This window comes from Acanthochromis polyacanthus, chromosome 15 (genome assembly GCF_021347895.1).
Source record: "Acanthochromis polyacanthus isolate Apoly-LR-REF ecotype Palm Island chromosome 15, KAUST_Apoly_ChrSc, whole genome shotgun sequence".
NCBI lineage: Eukaryota > Metazoa > Chordata > Actinopteri > Pomacentridae > Acanthochromis > Acanthochromis polyacanthus.
The window spans coordinates 7,625,317-7,632,550 of record NC_067127.1 but is presented as its reverse complement, the minus strand read 5'-3'; positions in this window follow the sequence as shown (position 1 = coordinate 7,632,550).

Below are 7,234 nucleotides of genomic sequence, written 5' to 3'. Positions count from 1 at the left end.
ATTTAAGCACAATGTTTGTTCAATACATTATGAAAGGCTTCAACGTGCAACATTCCCAATGTGTTCCTCAGGGATTAAAACATTCACACTGACCTTTCTGTAAATTTATGTTGCTTTTACATGTCAGGATGCTGCACACTTGCAAGTTCAGTGACATTTTTTGACAAACACACTTGCATATTTCATGTTAGAGCTATTTATTATTGTTGTTATTACTTTCTTCTTTTTATTTTAATGTATTTCAAAAGCCAAGTGCTTCATGTCAGTGTGTCACAAAAACATATGCACAGCAATAACTGTAACATAAACTACGGTTTATTACTTCTGAAGTATAAATGTAAGTAGAGCCACCTGCTGGTAATGATGATAAACCTGCCATGCTGCCTTCAGGGCCTTGCAGATAGTTGTAAATAAGAGCAAACATTGCATAAAGGTTAGTTTTAAATAAATAAATACATATGAAACAATTAAAAAGCCACGTGGACACTTTAAGGAAAGTGTGAGGCCTATGTGTTTGGCATATAATGACATATAAACATATTTGCCTGTTTTGTTTTCATTTGAGTCATGTGAGTGAATATAAAATAAATCATCTGGAACTGTGCATGCACCGTCTTCATTCTGCTGCTGCTCAGATGTTTACAGTCCCATTTTGTTAACATTCAAGGCTACACAGCAAGTGACATTTGTATGTGACTCACGAGTCTGAAATATGAGCTGCCAAGGAAAACTTGAGGGCACTTTTGTGTAAAGGGCATCATTGTTAAAGCTTCTGTATTCCCAGGAGCCATGAAGCCAAAATTCAAGTCTTCAGAGGCTGCTAAAGATCACGAGGATTGTCTATGGCAGTAAAAACACAATGTAATAAACAAATGTGCTTCTTTTAAAGCATATGGAATAATATTCCATGGCTTCATGATATGAATACACAATCATTTAGTGTGAATTATCAGCTTTTGTTTCCTCTTGTGGGAACTAGATTGAGCAATTATTCAGTTAGGGAGAAATAGACTGCTACCAAATATAAACATACATTAGTTTTGGACAAATAGCTTGCAAGTGATTATGTAGTGTCTCTGTAATCTGTGCTGAAAGAGATCAGTTTGTTTAAAAATCCAGTGTGTAAGATGTGGTGGGATCTGTTGGCTTTAACTGAATATAATATTCATTATGTTTTCACCGGTGTAAAATCACCTGAAAATAAGACGCATTGTGTTTTTTGCTCAATTAGAATGAGTCATTTATGTGCTGTGAGCAGGTCCTTTATGGAGTCTGTAGCGTTGTGCATTGTGTTTCTACAGTTGCAAAAAAAGACAAATCAAACACTGATTTTGGCAAGCAGCAATATCTGGGGCTGATAAATGAAGCCAATGTTGAAGTGCCAAAAACTGCAGTTCCTCAAATAGCCATTTGATGGCGGTTCCAAAAGCGAGTCAATGCCATTGGACCTAAATGTTAAAATACTCTACTTTACAGCCAACATAATCACGTTAACAGCATGTTACAAAAAATTATTTCTGTCTCCATAGCTAATTTATCCATCCATGTCAGCTGTGCAAAGGGTAAATTTTGATTGAACCTACTTGTTTAGGTGGAACTAAGGTTTAAAATGATGCATAATTAAGGCCGTAGCCACTGTGAGTGACATGTTGGTGCCATCATAGGACGGTGAATGGCCCGAAGAGGTTTGTGTGGCCACCTCAGCCCTACTACAGCTGACTTCTTTGCTGCTTTTTGAATAAAGTGGGAGTCAAAAGGTACCAAGATGGCAACACTCAGAGCCACCACATTGAGCTTCAGCTTCATACTTCAGGAAACCTATGTGTGACATCAGATGAGGTTCCTCCACCTTCATATACAATCAGGTTTTTTGGGGGGTTTTTTGGCCATCACCTACAGGCTTGGAAGGGAATGATGATAAGGGTATAAAGCTGGTTGCAATCTGCAGCCTCACCGCTAGATGCCACTAAATCCTTCACACGGAGTCTTAAAAGTTGAATTTAATGTGTTGTATACACTGTAATTTGTTAACAGTTAACACAGTTAATAGCTACTTCAGATTGAATTACAGTCTTAATGGAAGTCAAAAGACAGGGCGCTTATGAAATCAGTGATGTCTGATGAGGCTTTATGGTGTCTCTGTTTGCTTTTTTAGGTTCTGTTTAAGTGCATATTTGAGTTTTGCACATTTTAATGATAAAGATTGTGCTCAGACTACGCATTTGCATTTACAGCATACATCTGAACACCTCTCCAAAGTGGAAATAGTCTCAGACACATTTACTTGGATTGAGACTATTAGCAGCAAAATTCGTGAATTTTCATTTAATGGGGCCCAGGACTTCTTGGATTGATGCCTTCAGAAAGATGCATTGCAGTTTTTGTCTAAGACATTTGGCACAGTCAAAAAGACCTTAGATAAAGTTTGAAAAATATAGCAGAGTCTTTCCAATTAAATATTTATTAAACTCAGAAGCCATAAAATCTTCTTGGAGAACATTTATCCATTAGCTGTACCCGCTTTATCTTGTGGAAGGTTACCAGTGGCTGGAGGCCATGACGGCTGACATTAGGGTGAGAGGTGGGCTACAGCTGAAGAGGTCGCCAGTCCATCACGGTGCTAACACAAAGAAACCCTGCATTCTCACACCTACAGGCAATTTATAACATCTGTTAGCCTATGACACATGTTTCTGGACTGTAGGAAGAAGTCACATGGAAAACACACAGGGACAACATGCAAACTCCACAAAGAAAGGCTCAAACAAACCAAAACCCTCTTGTTTTGAGGAAACAGTACAAACTACTGCACCACTCCAAAACTAAGAACACAGATTTGTCATTTCTGCACAGTCAGCAAGAAAATCACAGATATTACATGTGTGAAAATGAGCCCACATGAGCACAGGGTTCATTAAGTATTTGTTTCAGAGGGTGTTTAGAGTGAAAGGAAAGACTTTGGTTACTAAACGTGTTTCTAGGTAAAGCAAGGCAAGTTTATTTGTATAGCACCCTTCATGTCCAACACATTTCAAAATGCTTTACAGATAAAACATTAAAAAGTACATAAGACAGTGCAAAAATCCTCATAAAATTCTGTACAGTAACTAAATTGAATTAAGATGATGAGAGAAAGCAACAGTTAAGGTAACTTAAAATAAAAGCATGTAGCTTGTAGATTTCATGTACAGGCACATGAGGAAAAAAAAGTTTTTAACCTGGATTTAAAAGTGTCTACATTTGGTGAAAGCTTAATCTCCACTGGCAGTTTGTAGCAGTGTGTTTCTAAAAGACACAACCTCACTTCTCCTATGTCAGTAGTAAACAACTGAGACAACTTATGCTTAAAGCAACAAACATTTGGGCTAGAACTAGAAAAACATGTATTGTGAGTCAAAAAAATGTAGTAACTGGTGACTAAAAAGCTACAAACATGATGCAAGACTTATGTTTAACAGTCTACTGTATTTATAGTACACTCCTGAGTCCATTTACTGCATCATTTTTACATGGGTTATCACCTGAAACTCCAACACATTTTTCGTGCACTTGTATGTTTTCAGTTTCGTTCCATTTGCTGTACCTTTAAAATACTCTTCAGTGGATATTTTCTGTCACATATGCACAGTTTGCTTCTGTGTTCACTCGTCTTTGCACTGTGCACTCCACTGAACCTGTAATACCGGTAGCACACACTGTATTTCAGCTGGGGGCAGTGTTGCTCTATAAATTCTGCTTCACCCTCTGCTGCTGCTGAGCACTGCTTAGTGATTCATAAAGATTTATGTCTCTGTGTAACAATAACCCAATCTAATTTACTTCATAATATAGTTGAATTATTTCAGTTTCGCTCCATTTTAAAGGCAAACGAGATCCAACCGTCACTCTCGGCTCCAATTAAGCAAACTGAATTGTGTGTGAATCATGTGGATTGCTCGCCCAGATGACATTAGTTGCCATAGAGGAAATACTTAAGCCTTCTTAAAAAAGGAAAATGCAATTTCTTAAGTACATCTGCTTCATGGAGTCTTCTTTGTCCTCATCAGCGCACCAGCAATCATTGGATTCTCACTGTTTGAAGTTTAAATCATCAGTGCTCTGTGCGGCACCGACATCAATTTCTAAGCGTTACGATTAATTGTTGTATCAATACTGTATCTGATCGCTTTGCTTTGTTCTTCTTCTTTTCCCCCAGTTAATATTAAAACTTTGCTCTTTCACAGAGAAAATGCACGGAAGCTCTTAGTGAAGGTCATTGTGCGGGATGGACAGTGAGGCACCGTGTTGTAGGTACATTTAGTTCCTCAAGGCTCTGGAGACCTTTAGGGAGGAAAATTGTTTCCCGCCTGCATGTCAAACGGACATCTGTCCCGAAAAACACCAGAATCTGACCTTTATCATTTTATTTCATCCCATCTGAGAGAGGAATTTCTTCGCATGACAAGGTTTTTTTGCATTGTCTAATTGGATTACAGTAATTTGATTCATTGATGAGTAATTCAGAGCAGAGATCCTGTCTGCCAGCAGTGACAAACCCACACTGCACATCTTAAGCTGTGCCCTTGTGCTTGAAGCATCCACCGCTTGGTACTAGCGGGTGTATTGTTCTGAAGTAGGCCACGATGACAAGTTGTTCACTAGTGACCGCTGGCAGTGATATAAATTTTTCTTTCTGTCCTGCCTGTTGGCTCTAATGCCAGTGCAAGCGAAAAGGTGCTGCTGTGAGCTTTATGACAAAATGCTTTATCCCCCATTAACCTTCACAGAGTGGGTATCAGGAGGGGATTTCAGGTGGAATAAAGCACCAGTGTCAATAGGCAGGTGTGTCACGGAGCTCAGAGGAGACGACAGGCTAGCATGAGCCGCCCTCCGTCCTTCATTTCTCCTCTTTCTTTTGGGGTCATTCCTTAGCTGGGCTCTGACAGCAACCACTGATAAGGAAATGATTAAGTATCACGGACTCGACCACAATCCAATTCACGTTCCCGGCTGCTCTACAGAGCCCAGAAGAAAAGAAGAAAAATAAAGAAAAAATGCACCAGAAGCCTTTTTCCAAACATACGGATCTAACAGCTTTTTGATTACTCTTCTTATAAGGCATATATGTGCGGAAAGCTGCCCGACTTACAGCCTGAAATCCATTTCAAGTACATTATGTCCCCTTAATGCGCCACATGTTGCAAATTGTACACACACTGAAGTGCGAATACTGGTTCTGGATCATAGAACTCAGTCGGACAGTTCAGGCTGAACTCGCCACTGTATGTGAAATTGATCAGTTTTGGCTGGCATACTGTAAAACACAAACACACACTATCTCTACGACGGCAGGTTTAGTCCACAGCCGTCTGCAATCAGCTGTGACATTCCCCCTGTGGAGCATCTGGGCACCCATGAAAATGGAAATGGCAGCGGCTGATCTGTCGATGGGGACCAATCTGCCTCCTCATCAGGGCTCTTCATTAAATTTGAGCACTATCCATTAGCCCCTGTAAGCCTCCTCACCCAGTGCTACACACGACCTTGAGGTGCAACAGTACACACTGTTTTAAAAAGCTCCCAAGATACAGTTGATGTCCGACGCACTTTGGCAGCTGGGCTTCATGGGTGAACACGCTGTTTTGACACAGGATTTAAAGAGTTCTCTAAACCCCACAATTCCTCACAGAGTCATCTGTCTCATCAGAGCCAATCATAACCACTAATTCAACTTATCCTCATGATGCTCATCGCACAGTGTGACTTTTTTCACTGTCTACTACAGAATGTGATCATTCCTTGCTCACCATAGTAGCTGCTTAATTGAGCTGGATGTGCGTCAATGATTTCACTTAGAGGGGATCATCAAGATTCAGACAAGCACCTGGTCTTTTATGTGCCTGTAGAAGGCAGGCAGGAAAAACGATTACCGGCCTCATTTGTTCTCTATAGACAGTTGTGACCTTTCCAATTGGCACATCCTCTTACGAATATGACAGCTTTTCTTTCCCGAAACTAGGAGTCATCTTGCATTTAATATGCACATAAATTGCATTTTCGCATATTGGGGCGCTCAGAGCAAGAACATACTGTACAATCAGTATGGTGGTGATTTTTGACATCAAATGTGTCAGTTGTTACTGACAGTTTATGGTACTTCTATTGTGTTCCCCTTTTAGCTCCATTCTCACAATTCTGTACGAATGGGGCTCGTGCCAGTAAATGATTTCAATGCATGCCCGTGCACGTGCTAAAATGTGGCTTCGTTTAATGTCCAGTGTAGCAAATAAATAGAAATATGAGGCAAACAATACAAACACAGATTGTATTTGTTTTTTCAATAAACACATCAGTGTCAACACAGATGCAAGCAATCAAAAAACGAGCCAATTTTCAAAAAAATTACATCTTTTATACAACTAAACTGAAGAAAATGGAATATTTTCCCAAATTACATTTGTTTGAGAAATAGGCTTCAAAGCAACATATCTTTTCAAGTCATTGTATTGCGTTTCAATTTCTTTTCAACAAACCAATCATATATTAGCTGGGGTGCCTGTGTCACCCTGGTAATCCATTTTCAGGTAACAGGAAGTTGATCTTAAACCTAAACCACAATGTTTTCTTAAATCTGACCACGTTGTTTTGGTGCCTAAATCTAGCCAAGTAGTTTTAGCACCTAAACTTAACCAAGTAGGGATTGAAAATGAAAGTTAAGTTAAAAATCCAACAAATTAAGGTAAAAAATAACAATCTAACACAACACACAAACTTTGGTCCCCTGCTTTAAAGTCCTTCGGCCCTCCAAACTCCCTATGAGGCTGCTTTAAACTGTACAAACTCCTACATGTTTGTTGACACTAAAGGAAATCTTGTCCTTTGTCGGTTTTTATGTTTCTTTCATAGTACATTTGAAAATGCACTTTAGCTGTACAAGAGCATATCTGGAAGGAAAGGTTGGAAAAACTGTAGCCATGCCGACAAATGAAAGGAATCCGGGGCTGTAGTATTATGAATGACAGAGATATAAGCTTGAAATTGGTAATAAGACACAATATGCCACGGCAACAACAAGCAGGAAGACAAAAGTATCCCTTAAGAGCTGCCTTCACACTTTAACACCCAGTGAAAACCACTGACCTGGAAGATATTGTAGCTGGGCTTTAAAAATGAAGCCTTGAACAGAGCACATATTGTGAGAAATACAAGAAATAAAGACAGAACGCACACAAGGGAGATGCAAAGCAAAACGCAG